Raw genomic sequence first — 23,413 nt, forward strand, 5'->3', positions numbered from 1 at the left:
ATTGGTCATTTACACAAAAGGGAAGAAGTCGTAAGGCAGCTTGGTGTTGATAGTGGGCCAGGCCTTGTTGCCTGGCCGGGTGGCTGCAGACAGGTAAGAAGGTCATGGAGCTGGTGACTGACATGACATGGCTGCCTCCAGAGAGTAATGCCCAAGGACAGGGAAAACTGGCAATAAAACATATCTAGGGTGTTACATAAAGGTGTCATGACACTGACCAGAGGTCTGGAAGATGGACTCTATTGTGCCATCACTTGGCAACATGTTAAGACAATGCAACTACTGTTGATTGGAGGGAATCTATCAAGGCTTTAACAGTAGCTTACAACCTCTATGGAATCTATTGTTCCATGACAGGGTAAATAATGACTTTGGACTACATTTACATTATGGTCATTTAGCAGACACTTTTCCATAGCGACCTACAATCAGTAAGTCAGACACTTAGCAGTGATGTGTGCTGTGGTTGCTTTTAAGCACTAGTAAAAAGTGTTAAACAAATACAAGCTGATAAAGTTAGATTGATGTGTTTGCTAAGGGTTGTTTTTAAGCACTTAGTGACACATGTTTCTATAAAGAGCACTATACAAACAATGTGGTATACAATCAATATTACATTGGGCATCTCAAATCCAAGCATTAAAACTCATGGATGCAGACTGTTTATGTACAATTGTTGTGTGTTGGTTGTCCTGAAAAGAAAATGATAAAACACTTCATTGTGAGGCGAAATACAAGGGCTGGACATGCAGATAAATACATTGTTTCTGGGTTCTAGGGACTGATAGGGTTCATCTATTACGTTGTGTTGTCATTGGTGTATGTCGAATGTAATGGTCGTTGTCTCAGTATCTCATTGAAAACAAGCTTTTTTTTCAAGTTACCATTATGCTTTATAAGCAAAGAAAGTACAACTAAACCACTGTATGTGGGATAACAGCAACATCTACAGTGCCTTCAGAAAGTATTCACATTCCTTTCATTTTGCAACATTTTGCAGTGTTACAGAATTTTAAATGGATTCCATTTAGATTTTTTTTGGGGTCACTGGCCTACACACAATACCCCATAATGTCCAAGTGAAATGATACAGTTGAAGTCAGAGGTTTACGTACACCATAGCCAGATACATTTAAACTCCGTTTTTCACAATTCCTGACATTTAATCAGAGTAAAAATTCCCTGTCTTAGGTCAGTTAGGATCACCACATTATTTTAAGAATGTGAAATGTCAGAATAATAGTAGAGAGAATGATTTATTTCATCACATTCCCAGTGGGTCAGAAGTTTACATACACTCAGTTAGTATTTGGTAGTATTATCCAAAGCGTTTGACACAGTTGGTCATGTAATATTACTTTCTACATTGCATTATTACATTTTCATGATTATACATATAATTGGTTATATAGTTTATTTATGCAAACGGCTGTGCCATCTACCAGGGCCAAGATATCCTGTGTCGTGCCACAGGGTTCGATAATTGGACCTATTTTTATTCCTAATATATATCAATGACCTTGGTGCTGTGTCTTCTACCGTACTTCCCATTCTCTTTGCTGATGATACCAATTTGATTTTATCACACAATAATATTTATTCACTAATTAATGAAGCCAACTCAACCATCACATTTTGTGAATGGTTCCAGATAAACAAAATGATCTTTAAAATGTTAAAAATCCAACTTCATTGTATTCACGAGTAAGAATAAGAAATATTGTAAAAAAATAATAATAAAGTTTTTTTTAAGAGCCAGAATCTCAATTGGTGGAAATGAAATGGAACAGGTCACATCCACTAGATTCCTCAGAGTTGTAATTAATGAAAAGTTATCCTGGAAAGCGCATAATCAATTTGTCTGCAGCAAAGTGATGAAATCTGTTGGTATCATCAGAAAGATGAGTGGTTTGGTTCATTAGGCTTGCTTCCTAACTCTATAGTATAGCTTAATTTACTCATATACCATTTACAATAAATATTGTCTGAACCAGAACACATGCCTCCAACCTACACAAATTATTAATCGTACAAAATACATTTTCAAGACTAGCCACCACTAATTACCTGGCTCCATCTGTACCTTTGTTTAAGAATCTCAATATCTTGTCTATTTCTGACATTAATGTACACCAACTGTGCACTTGCATCTACAAATACTCATACCTCCCAGACAGTTTACCTAAACCCTTCAATGGATTCTTCCAGGTTCATTCTGAAATCTTATCAGAAACCAGCAACATGTTGGGTCTTTCTATCTTTCTATTCCCTTACAACCAGTTAAACAAATGTCATTTGGAAATGTACCAACAACAAAAAAGCTCAGTGAAAGAAGCAGAGATAACAAAGAAATGTTTAATGAAATTGAAGCATTCATTCTGTAATTTATGACATTCTGGTGAGCGAGAGTTTATTTAGTCTTTTAGTGCAATGTACTGTAATGACAGAAGTTGTGTATAATTAGATACATACAAGTGTCACGAATCCCGCCGAAGATGGTGCCTCTTCCTGTTCGGGCGGCACTCGGCAGTCGTCGTCGCCGGCCTACTAGCTGCCACTGATCCCCTTTTCTGTTTCATTTAGTGTTGTCTGATTAGTTGCACCTGTTTCTTGTTAAGGTTTTAAATTTTGGGCTATTTAAACCCGGTAGGCCCGCCGGCTTTTGTTCAGGCTTGTTTCTCTGTTATTGGTGTGTGTGATTTTTGTGAAATACCTATTTCTGACTGCACATTAGGTACCGAGATGAGATCCTCAGACCCCTTGTGAGACCATAGTGTGTGTCAGCAGTTCCTGCAAGAGGAAGGCATTGATGCTACGGACTGGCCCGCCCGTTCCCCAGACCTGAATCCAATTGAGCATCTGGGACATCATGTCTCGCTCCATCCACCAACGCCACGTTGCACCATAGACTGTCCAGGAGTTGGTGGATGCTTTAGTCCAGGTCTGGGAGGAGATCCCTCAGGAGACCATCCGCCACCTCATCAGGAGCATGTCCAGGCATTGTAGGGAGGTCATACAGGCACGTGGAGGCCACACACACTACTGAGCCTCATTTTGACTTGTTTTAAGGACATTACATCAAAGTTGGATCAGCCTGTAGTGTGGTTTTCCACTTTAATTTTGAGTGTGACTCCAAATCCAGACCTCCATGGGTTGATAAATTTGATTTCCATTGATCATTTTTGTGTGATTTTGTTGTCAGCACATTCAACTATGTAAAGAAAAAAGTATTTAATAAGAATATTTCATTCATTCAGATCTAGGATGTGTTATTTTAGTGTTCCCTTTATTTTTTTGAGCAGTGTATTTGGCTAAGGTGTATGTAAACTTTCCACTTGAACTGTAGATATATTTATACATAAATATATGGCTGTGGATATGTATTACTACACTATATGTCAATGACCAAAAAGAGGGATACTTTTTCTAAGACCACCATCTAAGAAATGTGTTCTCCAGACAAAGATCCACAATTTACAAAGCCAATCAGTGCAAATCTATTTTTGAGAAGATGTCATTATGTTAATGTCTGAGATTGCTATTTGGATCAGTTGAGTAACAGCATCAAGATGCTTCCTTTAAGACAATAAAGTAGGACATAGGTTTGTTGACTGAAATGGTACTTTTAATATTGCAATTAAACATCTTCCATTTTACTGGAGGCATGTAAGCTTCTTATTGATCAGAAAACTGAAGATTGTACCATTTCTGACTGTAATTCACTTGAGGTAGAAAATCACAAGTTAAAACTTTCTGGAAGTCTATACTTGAGATCCCGAGGTATTGAGTTAAATGGAACAAGCACCTTTTGCCTCAGGCTGAAAATTACATTTAAAAACTAAACACCAAAAAGAAAGAATATATAAAAACTGTTTGACAAAAGGTCTGTTTTTGAGCCCTTGGGGAAGCAAACATTGAGTTGGTGGCTTTCCATAGTTGTAATAATAGGTGAGAAATTACATTTGACTTCTGACTAACTTCAAATAAATTATACACATCTAAACCTAAAGGGCAATTGGACAAGTGGTTCTCCCCGAATTAAAAGCATTGCCAATTTATCAACTAAACTTTTGAGTCTCACATGTTTTAGGCAATTTACAAACTTGGAATTGAATTGCAGAAAGGTTAATAAAATAAATGGGTTGTTTTTATAGTGACTTATTGATATTTTTCACATATTTTTCTACATATACATTTTTTTAAATAAACGTTTTTTATATTATGATTTTAAAAACTATATTTTTTAAGGTATTTATCTACATGGTACACAGCATATCATGTTACCCCTTTAAATAAAGCAAACCCAAAATATAAAACCCATTTTGATTCAGACTGCAGGTTTAGCCAATACGCAGACCTGGCGTACATAGTAACCTGGCAACGTAGTAGCAGCTAGCAGGCTAACGAAAATGTCCCAGAGGAGTGAACATTATGTGAACATTATATTCCCCTGTATGAGGGAAAACTCTAATAACATCAAGCTTACCATTAACAATGTGTTCGCCAACCAATAACAGGAACATCCCATAATTTTGTCTTCATAAAACTGTAGTAAGACTGACACCCCTTAGACTAAACTTAGAGTATAGCCCAGTGGACTGCACAAAGCAGACGCGCGTATTTCCATATCATACATTCAACAAATTAAAAAACGTACAGGATACCATTCAGCTAGCATAAATGATGAGACTGGTGATTCTATTAAACATGATATTATACAAAAGATGTGCTGCCGTTACAGTGCAATGTTAACCGTAGTTCAAATCACAGAACATTATGTTCTGATCCAGAGTTAAAAAAATACTGATATGATACAGATCTTACAACTGTAAACACATGAGCAATATCCCGCCAGATGGAGTGCAGCAAATTAACAGTTCAGACGATGAAGGAAGCAATACATTTAAAGTGACCCTCTCACTTCTTCTCCATTGTCGTTTCTTGGGATTTAGACTCGTCCTTCTGGATGACAAGCAGCAAGCCATGTCCGCCTCCAACTGTGTAGCTCTCTCATCCTTTCCTTGGTTTACTTGACTAAAAAGTGTGCCACGATTTCTTCCCTAAACCAGAAGTGAAAGGGGAAATGGGGGTTGGGATTGCAGCTTCCTTCGGCAGTCTATGCAGCTAGTGAGTGTGGGACCCGGTAGAGTAGGCATTGGCAGCCAACTCAGCACCTTTTGCCTGAAAATGGACGATAGATAATATGAGCAAAATCGCAAAGAGCTAAGGCAAGTATGTTCTATTCAAGAACCATTAGGTTGACTAGATATTAATAGATGTTAATGAAAATTATCAGTGAGAACAGCAGAAAATCTAAACTTGAAATGTAATGGTATATAACAAATCATTACTTCCAAAAAGAGTAGCTAACATATTGATGCAGCTTTGTGAAATACAACAGATAAGGGTGGACTCTAACCAAAGGGCCATTACAAAGCCCACTGAATGTCCCTTGGACTTGCCTACCTTCTGCTCCTGTATCACTTTCTTTCCAAAAACTTTGTACACAAAACCATGGAATGAAACATCCCCCACTCAAACTTACATGCATTAACTGAGCTTCTGGTGACGCCATCTTCGATTCCACAATCCTGGCTTTATCCAAAACTCTCTCCACCTGGAGAAAGAAGGGATTCTAAGAATAAGGAAATGTGGGGTGGTGTCAGCGTGTCTGTATGCTTGCACTTTTTGATTTTGGGATTTAATTTCCTAACTTGGGAATCAGAAAACGTTACTGCCGCGCAACAAACACTGCTAGGAAGTTCTCCTGGTGTTTTTCTTAGAGAAGAAGCATCCACATCAACAGAAACAATCAATCCCCATCAATAAAGACACAAATGGACTGAATGGAAGTGGACCCCGTTGACCGTGCAATTTAGAAGTGCGTCCAGCGTGTACCTTCCTGTCCATGATAATGGGGGCAGAGTCCACCAGGACTTCTAGCGACGCAGACACGGGCTTGTCTTTGACAGGGGCCTCGATCTCTGCGGGAGAGGGGGCGGCGACTTGCTGCAGGGAAGAACAAGAAAAGAGGGGGTCAATTCAATGTTGAAATTTAGCCTTCAGTTGCTCGGTCTACTGGTTGATTAGGGCATTGGGTCATTTTAGAGTTAGCAGAAGGAGTGGATGATGCCACAATACAGTTGCGCCTGGTAATGTAGCCATTACATAACTATAGCTCAACACTTTGCCATTGGTCTTATTGTGTCAGATTACTTAGCAACGGTCTACTCTGAGGCATTCTTATCTAGGAAGGTTGTTGAGAGCATTTACAGAAAAAAAATACTTCTCTAGTTTTGCCTTGTCAGCAACATGACTTGCCATTTTCTCCTCAGGTGAAACATTCTCTTTAAGGAGTCACATGTTTCAGGACACAGTGTGCCTAAAATAACCATTATAAAACCTTCCAGTACTATTTCCTCCTCTTAGTACACTACTGTCAATCCCAGTTTGTCAGAGAAAAGGAGTGGTCAAGAAAACATTCACAGAAGATGCTTTCTGTAAGTGAAAACTAAGTTTATATTGAGGCCCTGCTCGGGTGGCAGGGCCAGCACACGCTGCCCAAAGGTAGATTAAATTATTACAATTGAGAGTGCGTTAATAAGTACAAATTCACAGCGCCGACTCGTCCAAGTAGGAGAGGAAAGGCTGCCAGATTTGATCAAATGTTGATAATTTATTGTTCAGAATATATCTAATTCTTTCTAAGTGTACAGTGTTTGCCAATTCACTGAGCCATAATTTGGTAGAGGGCGCTTCCCTCCTTTTCCAAAACAACAAGATTAGTTTTTTTGCCGAGATGAGACCATACGAGATTAGTTGTTTTTGGGGGTTGGTTAATCCGTTTAGGGACTCAGATACTGCCAGGATTATCAGAAGCGGGTCTGGATCTATTGAAGTCTCCAAAACTTCAGAGAGGATCCTAAAAATTCCACACCAATAACCATGCAAGCTAGAGCATAGGGCAAAGCAGTGGAGTAGTGTACCCTGCGTAGCCTGACATTTATCACATGTAGGGGATGGGTCAGGAAATATCCTATGCAGTTTAGTTTTGGAATAGTGTAATCTGTGTAATACCTTGAATTGTATGAGACGATGTCTGGAATTAATGGAGCATGTGTGGATATACTCCAAGCTCTCTTCCCAGTCTGCCACCGAGATGTCAGTCCCTAGTTCTTCCTCCCATTTTGCCTTGATGGCATCAGTAGAAGGTGTGCTAACAGATTGAAAAGCATCATATAGACGCGATTTCAGTTTATCTGAGGTGGGGCATATTTTTATGCATCCGTCAAACATGGAAGGTTTAGCATTCCCAAATGTTGGGAGGTGTTTTCTAACGTAGTCTCTAATTTGTAGGTATCTGAAAAAATTACTTCTGGGAAGATTATAAGTTTCCCTCAGCAACTCAAAGGAAGCAAAGGTCCCTTCTATGTATAAATCCCCTATGGTACTTATCCCCAACTCTCCCCATCGCTCAAAGGTGTTATCAAGGTTAGAAGGGGCAAAGGAGGGATTCCTGGCGACAGGGAGCATGAATGACATTGGTCTAAGCTCAAAGTGGACTTTAATTTGCTTCCAGATTCGGACTGTGCTATGTATAATAGGATTGTTACAATAAAGTGACCTCCAGATTGACAGGCGACAAAATCACAGCGCCACTAGAGAAGGGGTGACACTCCTCACGCTCCATACTATGCCAGCTGGATGCCGGGAGTACGTCATCCAACAGAAACGTAACAATGCGGAGGTTAGCGGCCCAGTAATAAAATATAAAATTTGGGAGAGACAATCCTCCTTCCATCTTGGATTTACAGAGGTGTTTTTTTTTACCTATCCTGTGTGTTTTATAATCCCAGATGAAAGGATTGATTATTGAGTCCAGTTGTTTATGAAAGGATTTAGGTATGAATACTGGGATGTTCTGATATAGGTAGAGCAGTTGTGGGAGGAAGACCATTTTAATGGCATTAATTCTTCCGAGCAGAGAAATTGGGAGAGTTCTCCAAAATAGTATGTTTGCTTTGAGTTTTTGTATCAGAGAGGGGAAATTTTCTTTAAATACTAAGGAGTATTGTTTGGTAACTACAATTCCTAGGTAGGTACATTTTTCTGAAGATACCTTAAATGGGAGATGTTCTAGCCAGGAGGTATTTTGCGACCGTATGGGCATTAATTCACTCTTGTTCCAATTTATTCTGTATCCCGAGGAGGTACCAAACAAATTGATCACATCAAGAATAGCTGGGATACTAGCCTGGGGTTCTGTTACATAGAGGAGGATGTCATCTGCGTGTAGGGAGATCTTATTTAGAGTATCTTTAGTATTATAGCCGTGTATTGCTGCATGAGATCTAATCGTCTGAGCGAGCGGTTCGATAATTAGGGCGAAGAGCATAGGCGACAGCACACAACCCTGCCTTGTCCCCCTGTTGAGGTTAAATCGGGGCGACAATGATTGGTTAGTGAGTATTCTGGCACAGGGGTTCCTATATAAAAGCTGGATGCAATTTATGAACCTATCTCCAATATTAGTGTCAGCTTTTTTAACACATAAGACCAATATGAATTCAAAATAAGTTGTTGCTGCGGTCTTTTATGGATGATGCCATCACCCTTTCTTTTTTGGCCCTGACCTAAGTGGTTGTATTGATCATAAACCTTGCTATAGTTGCCAACTTCAGACCCTTACCTCCAGTTTGACGATGGGGAGGATGACAGAGGACTTGGGTGTGAGGTCGGTCTGGTACATGGCATGGGACAGCAGCAGGAGAGATGGAGGAACATTCTCCTTCAGGTGAAGAGCCAACCACTGACAGAAGAGAGACAGAAGTTACTTCAATTGCTAGAGCATGGCTGTCCCTGGTTGAGGCATGCATTGTCTGTTTTATGTGGTTGTTGTCATCTATGTCATTGAAGATGACAATGAATAACCCATCAGACCAACCCCTGCAAACTCCTTGAAGTTTGCATTTGTGTAAAATAAATAAATACAATTCCACACACACAAACACATGTTCAGTGTGTGTGTGTGTGTGTGTGTATATATATATATATATATATATACATACAGTGGGGAGAACAAGTATTTGATAACCTGCAAAATCGGCAGTGTTTCCTACTTACAAAGCATGTAGAGGTCTGAACTTTTTATCATAGTTACACGTATACTCTGACAGACGGAATCTAAAACAAAAATCCAGAAAATCACATTGTATCATTTTAAAGTAATTCATTAGCATTTTATTGCATTATATAAGTATTTGATACATCAGAAAAGCAGAACCTAATATTTGGTACAGAAACCTTTGTTTGCAATTACAGAGATCAGAATGCTGAGTTGCATCCAAAGAACACCATACCTACTGTGAAGCATGGGGGTGGAAACATCATGCTTTGGGGCTGTTTTTCTGCAAAGGGACCAGGACGACTGATCCGTGTAAAGGAAAGAATGAATGGGGCCATGTATCGTGAGATTTTGAGTGAAAACCTCCTTCCATCAGCAAGGGCATTGAAGATAAAACGTGGCTGGGTCTTTCAGCATGACAATGATCCCAAACACACCACCCGGGCAACGAAGGAGTGGCTTCGTAAGAAGCATTTCAAGGTCCTGGAGTGGCCTAGCCAGTCTCCAGATCTCAAGCCCATAGAAAATCTTTGGAGGGAGTTGAAAGTCCGTGTTGCCCAGCAACAGCCCCAAAACTTCACTGCTCTAGAGGAGATCTGCATGGGGGAATGGGCCAAAATACCAGCAACATTGTGTGAAAACCTTGTGAAGACTTACAGAAAACGTTTGACCTCTGTCATTGCCAACAAAGGATATATAACAAAGTATTGAGAAACTTTTGTTATTGACCTAACACTTATTGTCCACCATAATTTGTAAATAAATTCATTAAAAATCCTACAAAAATCCTACAATGTGATTTTCTGGATTTTTTTTTTTGTTTCCCATTTTGTCTGTCATAGTTGAAGTGTACCTATGATGAAAATTACAGGCCTCTCTCATCTTTTTAAGTGGGAGAACTTGCACAATTGGTGGCTGACTAAATACTTTTTTTGCCCCACTGTAGGGGCGATTCCATGCCAGCACGGCCCTAAACTATATTGGTATCTCAAAAGTACCCTTTTAGATTTAGTTCATTTTTTAGACAGATCATTTTAAAACAATATACACTACAAGTACATCACATACTCTACAAGTACATCAATTTCTATGTATAACATTCATCATTTCTTCAAGCAGCAGAAAAAGAGTATATCCCATCATGAAGGAAAAGCGTTGCCTGAATCAACGAGTCTCCATGGTGATGGATAAACTTTATATCAACGGGCAATTGTATCGGGACTCTGGAGTAACTCCCTGGCTATTTTAATTTAATTTCATTCAAATCTGAGTTTGTGTGTTGTAGTGTACCATGACAACTTTAACTATAACAAATACATGCTCTATTGATCTTCACTTGATAAGGAAATGGTTGCATATAGCTCAGGCTAATGTATGTAGCCTTCCTAACAAAATACATGAGGTTTTTAACTTGGTCAACATAAATCATATTCATATTTTGGCTTTGACTGAAACGCATTTAGATGCATCTGTAATCGATGGGCAAATGAACATTCAAGGATATAGTCTACTGAGAAGGGACAGGAATAAAAAAAAATGAGCTCCTGTATATATTGAGATTTAAATGGTTTTTTAGAGTGAAGTACATCGAAAAAATCAAGAGAAAACTGCAAGACTCAATAGAAGACAAAACAAGGAACAAACCAAAAAAGACAGGCTTTTGAAAAATTAACTATTTTTCATAAAATTGTACAGTTATCTTAGCTAGCTGAATTGCTAGCAGAATTGTTTACTTGTTGCTAAGCAGTTGCTAGGGACTCTCCTGGAAGAAGCTAGCTAGCTTACAAAGAATAACAACAAAAATATCTAGTTAACAGAAGAAAGGAAGACAAAATAAGGACAAAAGAAGGACAGAAGAAAAAGGAAAAGAAAGAGGACAACAAAGTGAAACAGTCAGCACTTCTATTGCAACTTCGTATTTCGTCGTCCTAACGTAGTCTACACTGCTATCTGCCCAGCAGCTAGCCAGCTACCAAACGTCCACCGTCTACCGAATAGCAGCACTGTAGAAACTATTACACTCAACTGAACGACTTGATTAGTGTAGTGTTAGCTAGCTACATAGTTGTCTTTGCTGTCTTCGTATCCAAGATAATTGTGTAGTTTAGAGCGTGTAGTCTTAGAGTGATTATCTTAATTTACCGAGGTTAGCTAGCCAGCTATTTGTCGTCCTTAACGTAGGAGACACTGCTAGCTAGCCAACAGCTAGCCAACGTCTACTGAATAGAACTTCCGCACTCAACAACCCGGTCGCATTCCGCTTCGCTCCACAGGTAGTATCACATTTTCATTTCATTTCATTACAGCACAACGGTTTGATTTGTTTGATCGTAGCTAGCTACATAGCCGTCTGTGTATCAAAGATAATTGTGTAGTCTAGAGCGATTTTCTAGGTTAGCTAGCCAGCTATTGTCGTTCTTTTAACAACGTAACGTAATCAACACTGCTAGCTAGCCAGCTAGCCCCGAATAGCAGCACTGTAGAAACTATTACACTCAACGGAACGACTTGATTAGTGTAGTGTCAACAACGCAGCCACTGCCAGCTAGCCTACAAAGTCAACAACGCAGCCACTGCCAGCTAGCCTACTTTAGCAGTACTGTATCATTTTAATCATTTTAGTCAATAAGATTCTTGCTACGTAAGCTTAACTTTCTGAACATTCGAGACGTGTAGTCCACTTGTCATTCCAATCTCCTTGCATTAGCGTAGCCTCTTCTGTAGCCTGTCAACTATGTGTCTGTCGATCCCTGTTATCTCCTCTCTGCACAGACCATACAAACGCTCCACACCGCGTGGCCGCGGCCACCCTAATTTGGTGGTCCCAGCGCGCACGACCCACGTGGAGTTCCAGGTCTCCGGTAGCCTCTGGAACTGCCGATCTGCGGCCAACAAGGCAGAGTTCATCTCAGCCTATGCCTCCCTCCAGTCCCTTGACTTCTTGGCACTGACGGAAACATGGATCACCACAGATAACACTGCTACTCCTACTGCTCTCTCTTCGTCCGCCCACGTGTTCTCGCACACCCCGAGAGCTTCTGGTCAGCGGGGTGGTGGCACCGGGATCCTCATCTCTCCCAAGTGGTCATTCTCTCTTTCTCCCCTTACCCATCTGTCTATCGCCTCCTTTGAATTTCATGCTGTCACAGTTACCAGCCCTTTCAAGCTTAACATCCTTATCATTTATCGCCCTCCAGGTCCCCTCGGAGAGTTCATCAATGAGCTTGATGTCTTGATAAGCTCCTTTCCTGAGGACGGCTCACCTCTCACAGTTCTGGGCGACTTTAACCTCCCCACGTCTACCTTTGACTCATTCCTCTCTGCCTCCTTCTTTCCACTCCTTTCCTCTTTTGACCTCACCCTCTCACCTTCCCCCCCTACTCACAAGGCAGGCAATACGCTCGACCTCATCTTTACTAGATGCTGCTCTTCCACTAACCTCATTGCAACTCCCCTCCAAGTCTCCGACCACTACCTTGTATCCTTTTCCCTCTCGCCCTCATCCAACACTTCCCACACTGCCCCTACTCGGATGGTATCGCGCCGTCCCAACCTTCGCTCTCTCCCCCGCTACTCTCTCCTCTTCCATCCTATCATCTCTTCCCTCTGCTCAAACCTTCTCCAACCTATCTCCTGATTCTGCCTCCTCAACCCTCCTCTCCTCCCTTTCTGCATCCTTTGACTCTCTATGTCCCCTATCTTCCAGGCCGGCTCGGTCCTCCCCTCCCGCTCCGTGGCTCGACGACTCATTGCGAGCTCACAGAACAGGGCTCCGGGCAGCCGAGCGGAAATGGAGGAAAACTCGCCTCCCTGCGGACCTGGCATCCTTTCGCTCCCTCCTCTCTACATTTTCCTCCTCTGTCTCTGCTGCTAAAGCCACTTTCTACCACTCTAAATTCCAAGCATCTGCCTCTAACCCTAGGAAGCTCTTTGCCACCTTCTCCTCCCTCCTGAATCCTCCTCCCCCCCCTCCTCCCTCTCTGCAGATGACTTCGTCAACCATTTTGAAAAGAAGGTCGACGACATCCGATCCTCGTTTGCTAAGTCAAACGACACCGCTGGTTCTGCTCACACTGCCCTATCCTGTGCTCTGACCTCTTTCTCCCCTCTCTCTCCAGATGAAATCTCGCGTCTTGTGACGGCCGGCCGCCCAACAACCTGCCCGCTCGACCCTATCCCCTCCTCTCTTCTCCAGACCATTTCCAGAGACCTTCTCCCTTACCTCACCTCGCTCATCAACTCATCCCTGACCGCTGGCTACGTCCCTTCCGTCTTCAAGAGAGCGAGAGTTGCACCCCTTCTGAAAAACCTACACTCGATCCCTCCGATGTCAACAACTACAGACCAGTATCCCTTCTTTCTTTTCTCTCCAAAACTCTTGAACGTGCCGTCCTTGGCCAGCTCTCCCGCTATCTCTCTCAGAATGACCTTCTTGATCCAAATCAGTCAGGTTTCAAGACTAGTCATTCAACTGAGACTGCTCTTCTCTGTATCACGGAGGCGCTCCGCACTGCTAAAGCTAACTCTCTCTCCTCTGCTCTCATCCTTCTAGACCTATCGGCTGCCTTCGATACTGTGAACCATCAGATCCTCCTCTCCACCCTCTCCGAGTTGGGCATCTCCGGCGCGGCCCACGCTTGGATTGCGTCCTACCTGACAGGTCGCTCCTACCAGGTGGCGTGGCGAGAATCTGTCTCCTCACCACGCGCTCTCACCACTGGTGTCCCCCAGGGCTCTGTTCTAGGCCCTCTCCTATTCTCGCTATACACCAAGTCACTTGGCTCTGTCATAACCTCACATGGTCTCTCCTATCATTGCTATGCAGACGACACACAATTAATCTTCTCCTTTCCCCCTTCTGATGACCAGGTGGCGAATCGCATCTCTGCATGTCTGGCAGACATATCAGTGTGGATGACGGATCACCACCTCAAGCTGAACCTCGGCAAGACGGAGCTGCTCTTCCTCCCGGGGAAGGACTGCCCATTCCATGATCTCGCCATCACGGTTGACAACTCCATTGTGTCCTCCTCCCAGAGCGCTAAGAACCTTGGCGTGATCCTGGACAACACCCTGTCGTTCTCAACTAACATCAAGGCGGTGGCCCGTTCCTGTAGGTTCATGCTCTACAACATCCGCAGAGTACGACCCTGCCTCACACAGGAAGCGGCGCAGGTCCTAATCCAGGCACTTGTCATCTCCCGTCTGGATTACTGCAACTCGCTGTTGGCTGGGCTCCCTGCCTGTGCCATTAAACCCCTACAACTCATCCAGAACGCCGCAGCCCGTCTGGTGTTCAACCTTCCCAAGTTCTCTCACGTCACCCCGCTCCTCCGCTCTCTCCACTGGCTTCCAGTTGAAGCTCGCATCCGCTACAAGACCATGGTGCTTGCCTACGGAGCTGTGAGGGGAACGGCACCTCAGTACCTCCAGGCTCTGATCAGGCCCTACACCCAAACAAGGGCACTGCGTTCATCCACCTCTGGCCTGCTCGCCTCCCTACCACTGAGGAAGTACAGTTCCCACTCAGCCCAGTCAAAACTGTTCGCTGCTCTGGCTCCCCAATGGTGGAACACACTCCCTCACGACGCCAGGACAGCGGAGTCAATCACCACCTTCCGGAGACACCTGAAACCCCACCTCTTTAAGGAATACCTAGGATAGGATAAAGTAATCCTTCTCACCCCCCTTAAAAGATTTAGATGCACTATTGTAAAGTGGCTGTTCCACTGGATGTCATAAGGTGAATGCACCAATTTGTAAGTCGCTCTGGATAAGAGCGTCTGCTAAATGACTTAAATGTAATGTAATGTTAAATGGAATAGGAATGGTGGGGGTGTAGCACTGTATATTCAGAATCATATACCTTTTAAGAGGAGGGATGATCTTAATGTATGTCAAATAGAGGCACTATGGGCTCAAGTACATCTGTGTGTGTATAGACCACATAGCTCCAAGGTGTCCTATCTGGATGATTTATGTACTGGGTTTGACCAGGCCACAGATACCAACAGAGATGTATTTATCTTGGGTGATTTTAATATAAATTGGAAGGATCACAATAATTTGAATAGAACAAAATTGATGAGATATGCCAAGAACTGTGGTTTGAAACAAATGGTTAATGATACTACTAGATCTTCAATTAAGTTGGGTCATCGTTCAGACACATGCATTGATCTGATTTTCTGAAATATACCATTGCAATGCTTAAAAGCCAGATCAATGCCAGTGGGCTGGACAGACCATAATATTGTGACCATAACCATGAACACCAAGGTTCCAAAAAAACCTCCCCCCCTAGGATTGTGGTCAAAATACATTTTAAAACATTTAATCATGAGCTATTTCTAAATGATTTGGCTGCTGTACCCTGGGAGCTGATTTATCTAGAGGATGATTTAAATCACGCCGCAGAATGTTTTATTGATTTTCTCACTGAGGTAATGGACCATCACGACCCTATAAGAAAGAGTACTGTTGGTGCCCGTCCATTTCCATGGATTGATGATGAACTGCGTGAGGCTTTTTCTCAAAGAAATATGGCAAAGGTCTTTGCAGCCAAATCAAAATTAGAAATTGATGAACAGAATTATAGAACATTACATAATTATGCAGTTAAATTGAATCGAAAGAAAAAAAAGTAATTTTACAACGATGCGTTTATTGATTGTAAAAACGATTCTCAAGAGGTATGGAACACAGTAAAGGGCTTACTTGGTACATCTATCTCATCATGCTCATCTAGTGTGGACGTTGACGGGAGAATAATAACAGAACCATTTGATATTGCCAATCATTTTGCAGATTTTTTTACAAAGAAGATTTTCTTCCAAATTTTCTTCTAAACAAGCTATTGTCCAATGGATTGATGATCCATTGGATCATCAAGATCTGCTCTTTTAGTCTACAAACGGTGTCAGTGGAGGAGGTGTTACACCTATTGAAGTCATTACCTGATGGTACATCTACAGGTTATGGTCTTATGGACAATTTTTTGCTTCGCTGTGCTGCTCCCCAGATTGCAGTTCCACTGAAATACATATTTAATTGGTCACTTGAAAAGGGGATGTTTGCAAATGTATGGAAGCATGCGAAACTGTGTCCTATTCCGAAAGACTGCAAAGAACCCATTACTCCTGCCTATAGTCAACCAATTAGTCTATCCCCTACACTCAGTAAGATATTGGAGGGTATTGTGAGTAGACAAATGTGGGAGTACATGGAAAATAATTATCTGATTACAGCCAATCAGCATGCTTATCATAAAAAAACATTTCACTACCACTGCATTGGTTGACATGACTGACCAGTGGCTCAATGCTATGGATAATGGCAGGTTTGTGGGTGTACTATTTTTAGATTTCAGTGCAGCATTTGATTTAGTGGATCATGAAATAATTTTGACAAAATGAATGCATTATGGTTTTAAGGAGGTAGCATTGAATTGGGTACAGTCATATCTAACTGACAGGAAACAGACCACCTATATCTATCAATGGTTCATTTTCTTCCCCTCATGTGATAAACTGTGGAATACCGCAGGGCAGCTGCCTTGGGCCACTTCTTTATTTAATATATACCCAACAATCTTCCCTATGCCTTAGCTGAAACTAAAGCTTCTATATTTGCAGATGATACTACAATTTATGCAGCAGTTAAACAGGTACAGCAAGCTATACAAGGAGATTTGGAGAATATCAGGGAGTGGGTTTGCCAAAACAAACCTGTTTTAAACATCAAGAAAACCAAAGTTATGTTGGTCTGTTCACCTAGGAAAAGGCCAAAACAGCATGGGATACAATTAAGTTTGGGAGGAGTACAAATTGAAGAAGTGGCAGAAACCAAACTATTGGGAGTGCAGATAGACAACTGCTTATCGTCTCAAATAACTAATCTATGTAAATGAAAATATGAAAACAGCATGCATAATCAGAAGGATAGCTAAATATTTACCAGGAAAAATCAATCGACAGGATAATTGAAAAAAACATGCTTATTTTATTTCAGAATATACATCATTTAAAACGGCCAAGTTCTATTCACAACGGTTCAGTTGGTAAGAGACAGACATTCCGTAAATACTAGGAATAGATTGTCCACCATCTATGCGTTATCCAGACAGAAAAGAGAAATAGGCAAAATAACATTTCGATTTAGAGCAATAAAGAAATTGAATAAATTAACTGAGCAAACTAGAAACCTTTCAATTAAACATGTGTCACGTTCTGACCTTAGTTATTTTGTTATGTCTTTGTTTTAGTATGGTCAGGGCGTGAGTTGGGTGGGTTGTCTATGTTCATTTTTCTATGATTTGGTATTTCTGTGTTTGGCCTGGTATGGTTCTCAATCAGAGGCAGCTGTCAATCGTTGTACCTGATTGAGAACCATACTTAGGCAGCCTGTTTTCACCCTTGAGTTGTGGGTGATTATTTTCTGTTGTGTGTCTTCACCACACAGGACTGTTTTGTTGTTGTTTCGTTCTTTCACTTTGTTGTTTTGTATTTCAGTGTTCCGTTTGATTCATTAAATACATGGCACCAACCCTACGCATGGTCTCCCCGGTTCGCCAGCACAGCCCAGTGCGGTCTAGTCCATCTCGCCGCACTGGCCTGGCTACGGGGAGCATCCAGCCAGATAGGGTTGAGCAGGCTCGGTGCTCGAGACCTCCAGTGCGACTCCACGGTCCGGTCTATCCGGTGCCTCCTCAACACATCATGCCTCCAGTGGCAGGCCCCCACACCAGGCTGTCTCTCCGTCTCCTCCCTACAGGTGCTCCCGCCTGTCCAGCGCTGCCAGAGTCTCCCGTCTGTCCTGAGCTGCCAGAGTCGCCCGTCTGTCCTGAGCTGCCAGAGTCGCACGTCTGTCCTGAGCTGCCAGAGTCGCCCGTCTGTCCTGAGCTGCCAGAGTCGCCCGTCTGTCCTGAGCTGATAGAGTCGCCCGTCTAACCTGAGCTGCCAGAGTAGCCCGTCTGTCAGGAGCTGCCAGAGCCGCCTGCCAGTCAGGAGCTGCCAGAGCCGCCGGTCAGCCAGGAGCTGCCAGAGCCGTCCGTTACTCCGGTGCTGCCGGAATCTCACGTCACTCCGGAGCTGCCGGAGAGAAGAGGCCACGGAGGCGGGTAAAGAGGCGGGCAAAGACTATGGTGGAGTGGGGTCCATGTCCCGTACCAGAGCCGCCACCGCGGACAGACACCCACCCCTATAGGTTCAGGTTTTGCAGGCCGGAGACCGTACCTTCACCAGACAGGACTGTTTCGTTCTTTCACTTTGTTGTTTTGTATTTCAGTGTTCAGTTTGATTCATGAAATATTAACATCATGAACACATACAATGCTGCGCTTTGGTCCTCACCTTCTTCCACCAACAACGGATGTTACAACATGATTTTCAAACAATTTAAATATAATACATAGAAATGTTGTGGGACTATAGTAGATGAAGAATCACTATTATTTAGATTGAGTATTTATTGGGTCATTGTGTTAGTATATTATGTATGTTTGTAATAGTGTGTTATATGTGAAAATGTGTTTGTATTATAAATAGTATTTGAATGTTTAAGGACTTTTGGAAGATTCGTCCAAATGGGGACTAAAAGAGATCCAAATCAAATCAAATCAAACCCACTCTGAAAATTTGATGTGCTGGATGAAGAGTATATAGTCCCAAAGAATTGTATTTATTTTTTGCTAAATTAAAAAGGGTACTTATGGGATATGAATAAATTAATGTGAATTATTATATATTTTTCAGAATATAGACATACTACATATTTTAAAGCACACTATTAAGGAGTTTCATGACACCCAGATGGTGTCTATACCATGTATGTTTCACGGATCATAGGGTCTTACAAGAGGCATGTATAGGTCTAAAAAGGGCCTGAAAGGGACACTTTCATCACGATACAAATGTAAAAAGAATGTTAAACACCCTTCCTCCCAATTACGTTTCTATGTGAGAATTGCCAGAACAAATCTGCAATACAAAAAATATATATTTCGGGCCATAATGGCGCAATCGCCCATAGGTGACATACCGGTAGTTGCTCCGCAGCTTTCGAATGGAAATTGGCAACAGTTACACGACTGCAGTGATAGGGCTAATAGTACATCAACAGGCAACAGGCTGACAGCCAGAGAATCACTCCACTCAATTCTCTAACCTTTCCATGAGTATCAATACAGAGGTGTGCATAGAAGGTACCTGTGGATTAAGTTGCCTTACCTTTCTGCGCTCTCTCCTCGTGAGTGGTTGGCCGTGTTGTAACCTCCACACCATCCTCCTTGCGATGTTCGTGTCAATCCCAAGCAACCGACATCCATGATAGTAGTGCTTTAGTTCGTCCGCTACTCTCTGCCCAATTGATTTAGGCGCTACCACTCAGTCTGGGGAATGTTTGGAGTAGGGGCAGCCTGCGAGGATGTGGCAGTGGGGACTGGGACTCTATTCTCTGCTGGGGACGGGGAAGTTTCAGCTAGAGAGGCCTTAACTTCCTTGAACCTTGCGCAGGACTCATGAAGAATGCGAACTGGAACGCAGCCATGGCGCCACGGGTAGTTTGAGGTACATCCGTATAAAATGAGCCTGGGAGCGTGTGATTGTAGGGCAGTGTAGTTAGAGACATCTGATAGGTAGCGAATGCGTGCCGTGGATGGGAGAGTGGCACAGTTGGGCCTTTTGGACAATACATAGGATCCCTAACAAAAACATGTCAATTATTAGTCCAATATTGTCAGATTGGCATTGTAAATGCAAATGTATCCAAATATACTAATGAATATATTGGAATAAAACATAAAAATAAATTAAACATGCATAACCAATAAGAAGTAGACAACCAAAACAGGGCTCTACGTTGACTTTTTACTTTTAAAAAATATATATATTTTTTAAATTAAACAAGGAGCACCTACGATAAAAAATGTAGGCACTCACAAAGAAATTTAGGAGCACAATGAAAAATAGAGATACAAGTTTAAATCCTTAATTTTTCTAGGTGCACTGGTGCTATGGGTGGGTGTTGCTTGTTGTGACCAGGTAGGGGGGTATACAGAAGATTTTGTAAAAGACCAAGTCGATATTATGGAAAGGTTAGTCCTCTATTACTTAAGACATGAAGGTCAGTCAATCGGGAATTGTTTTTGAAATTTGAACATTTCTTCAAGTGCGGTCGCAAAAACCATCAAGCGCAATGATGAAACTGGTTCTCATGAGGACCGCCACAGGAAAGGAAGACCCAGAGTTACCTCTGCTGCAAAGTATAAGTTCATTAGAGTTCCCAGCCCCAGAAATCGACAATTAAGTGCCGCCCAAATGAATGCTTCACAGATTTCAAGTAACAGACATCTCAACATCAACTTTTCAGAGCAGACTGTTGCAAAGAAACAACTCCCGAAGAACACCAATAATAAGAAGAGACTTGCTTGGGACAAGAAACACGAGCAATGGACATTAGACCGGTGGAAATCTGTCCTTTGGTCTGATGAGTCCAAATTTGAGATTTTTGTTCCAACAAAACGTGGAAATTCTAATCAATAATGAGTAGAGACAGGATCAATCACCAATCAGGATATTACTTTATGCAAACCTTATTAATAAGGAAAGCAGTTCACGCCACACACACAAATTAATGATGTGAGTGCTCTGCAATAACGATGCCTGGTTGATACAACACTATTGACTGTTGGGTTGAGGGCCCAGACACAAAGAATACAAAGATATTTTATATGGCAAAGACACACTCCCGTAGTCTACATGATAAACAGATGTGTGGAATGGGTCACAGGGGAGACTTGGTATTTGAGAAATGAGTATCCTCCAGCCAGACAGCATTTGCTATGAAGACTGTTCTTATTGTACAGAGTTTGGACCCTAAGTCAAGGCTCTTATCTCCATGGTACCTCACAGTACAGAAACACCAACTCATTCTATGGCATAAATCAATTGTCAGCAACAGATACCCCTATCTCAAAAGCTATGTCTTCTTCCAATTACTCTTATGTGTAATGTAATGGAACTGAGAGTCATGATCAAGGGTAGATTTGCATCCACGACAGTGCGTGTGCTTGGCCGGTGAGCGCGTTCCTGTAAAACGTAGAGTCGCAATCTAGTGCGAGGACGCGCTCTTTGAAAGGAGGGAGTAGTGTAACGACCCTGGGTTTATAAGCGCGGAAATCGACTCTGCCACACGAGCATGCTTTTGCGGCACAGTGGATAGCGCGCCGGAACTCGGGCTCAGAGGTCGATGGTTCGAGACCTGCTCCCTGCTGTTTCATTACAGTATGATATTTCGTTTCGTATGTATTCATTAGGAATTACAATCCGTACAATGTTATTGATGCGGCGTTGGTTGAAGAGACCAGACAACTCCGTGTCGGCTTTTCAGGATGTTTAAAAGAAATGCACAAACATAAACATTCTCTTAGACATGTCCATGGGCTATCAGTAAGTAGATATGAGCTTTTCATGTAAAAGCAAACTTATCTTAGTTCTTGAAAATGTCAATAATTTGTGAAATTGTTTATTGCCTTAAGTTGTCTATAGGAGGGGAGAGACTGCAAGTCAACAAAGACTATATGGTCTCACCCCTAACCATCAACAACAAGTAGCCCACTCTCCTAACTTAATCTGTGCAGTCTATTGCAAGAGGTAAAGACAGGGTTGCATTTCTAGATGCTAAATAATATCAATGTTTCTGATCTGGTGATTTCATGTCTATGCACAGTATGCCACACAGGTGGAACATTGTCCTTTGTAAGAGATGATTAATGGAAAGCAGAACCCACTGACCCCTTGTCTGAAATGACCAGGACCATTCAGTTGGCAAGCACCTTTTACACTTTACTCCAACATGTGTGTTGTACATCTGATTTAGATTTGACTACCGTGTAGATGTGGACTGACTGAAGTTAAAGTGTCAAAGACGGACATTAATGCTTATCTTTATGTGATAAAGCGATAGTCATGTAAAACTTTGCATGTGTTTCCATTCCCCACTCTAAGCTTGGAACCAAATTAGCAAATTATTATTAATGAGTTAAAACACGATTGTTAGAGAGATTTGGGTACTTTCTCTCTTCTGTGATTATAGCCTACAGGCCTACTGTTGTGTTGCTATTTCCCCACACCTCTTCATCGTGATTGTAATTGACCTTTGATCCCACTCTGAGTCACTAAACCAGTGAAGTCATTCAGAACACATGAGTGTTGAGACAAGCTTGCAAAGTGTGAAGTCAATCAGAGGACATTCCCCCTTGTTGGAAAACTTAACAAACTGTGCTGTTTTTGTTGTTGCCTTCAAAAATATCTAAATGCTTTTGGATTTGGATATATTCCAAGGACGTCTATTTGAAACTTTCAACAGAGAGATCCACTCAGGAGGAACCGCCATATTTGATGGAGTCCCATACTATAACATTAGCTGTACATTGAAGGTATGTAGCTATTTCTGATGCCAGCTCTCTACTTTTAAAGAATGTGAGTTTCAATAGTATGAGAGGAATTCACGATATTCACTCCTAGCAAACATTCCCAGTATGTTAAGAGATGGTATGTTTTTACTCAGCACCGTCTATCCACGGATAGGACAGAAACATGTGCTTGCTATGTTTCTTGTATTTCAAGGATACAAAATATCCAATTGCCAGCTCTTAGCTAGCATCTAAAACAATGATATCTTCCCTGAAACTTAGCATCAGATGAATGTGTAAATATTAGAAATGCTGTTTGTGCCTCCCAGGTGGTCCGTTAAAGCTGCCTGGGTGATCAACCCGAGCCTCTCAATTTACCCCTCCATCCTCATACAGTAGCCAGACAGTAGGTGAGCTTCTCTCTTTATCTCTTTCTATATTTATTTGATTTAAAAGCAGACGACACATATGAATGTTCCCTATAGAGAAAATCTAAGAATTCTGTTCTGTTCTAATCACTTCCACTTTTTCCTAGCTTCTCTTTATCTAGCTGCCATGAACAGTATGATAGAAGGTGTATATGAGCCGGTGGTGCACCATTGGTTCCACTGCGAGCAGCAAGTGGACTGTAAAGACTCCTGGTTTCCTTTCAGCAAGGAGGACTCACCAAGGCTGGAAGAGGCACACAAACATGGCATGAGACAATTCATCTTACTTTTACAAATAATACAAATAGTTATTGTATTGTTGCCCCTTCGTACTATAGCACCGTATTATGTGGGATGTATTACCCCGAAACAAGAATATAGTTACACTGAAATTAAGGACTATCTAGGCAAGTAATGTTTTCATTGTTATTAATTATAACTTGTTACCAT

General features: G+C 41.9%; 1 long non-coding RNA gene across 1 annotated transcript; it reads left to right on the forward strand.

Moving 5' to 3' along the window:
• The first annotated feature begins 22,320 nt into the window (after positions 1 to 22,320).
• On the forward strand, positions 22,321 to 23,223 carry LOC118389517 (uncharacterized). The gene is made up of 3 exons (XR_004826746.2): positions 22,321 to 22,559; positions 22,865 to 22,945; positions 23,071 to 23,223. It is a non-coding gene; the product is annotated as an uncharacterized LOC118389517 (long non-coding RNA).
• The last annotated feature ends 190 nt before the right edge of the window (positions 23,224 to 23,413 follow it).

The sequence above is a fragment of the Oncorhynchus keta genome, chromosome 10, assembly GCF_023373465.1.
Source record: "Oncorhynchus keta strain PuntledgeMale-10-30-2019 chromosome 10, Oket_V2, whole genome shotgun sequence".
Classification (NCBI taxonomy): domain Eukaryota; kingdom Metazoa; phylum Chordata; class Actinopteri; order Salmoniformes; family Salmonidae; genus Oncorhynchus; species Oncorhynchus keta.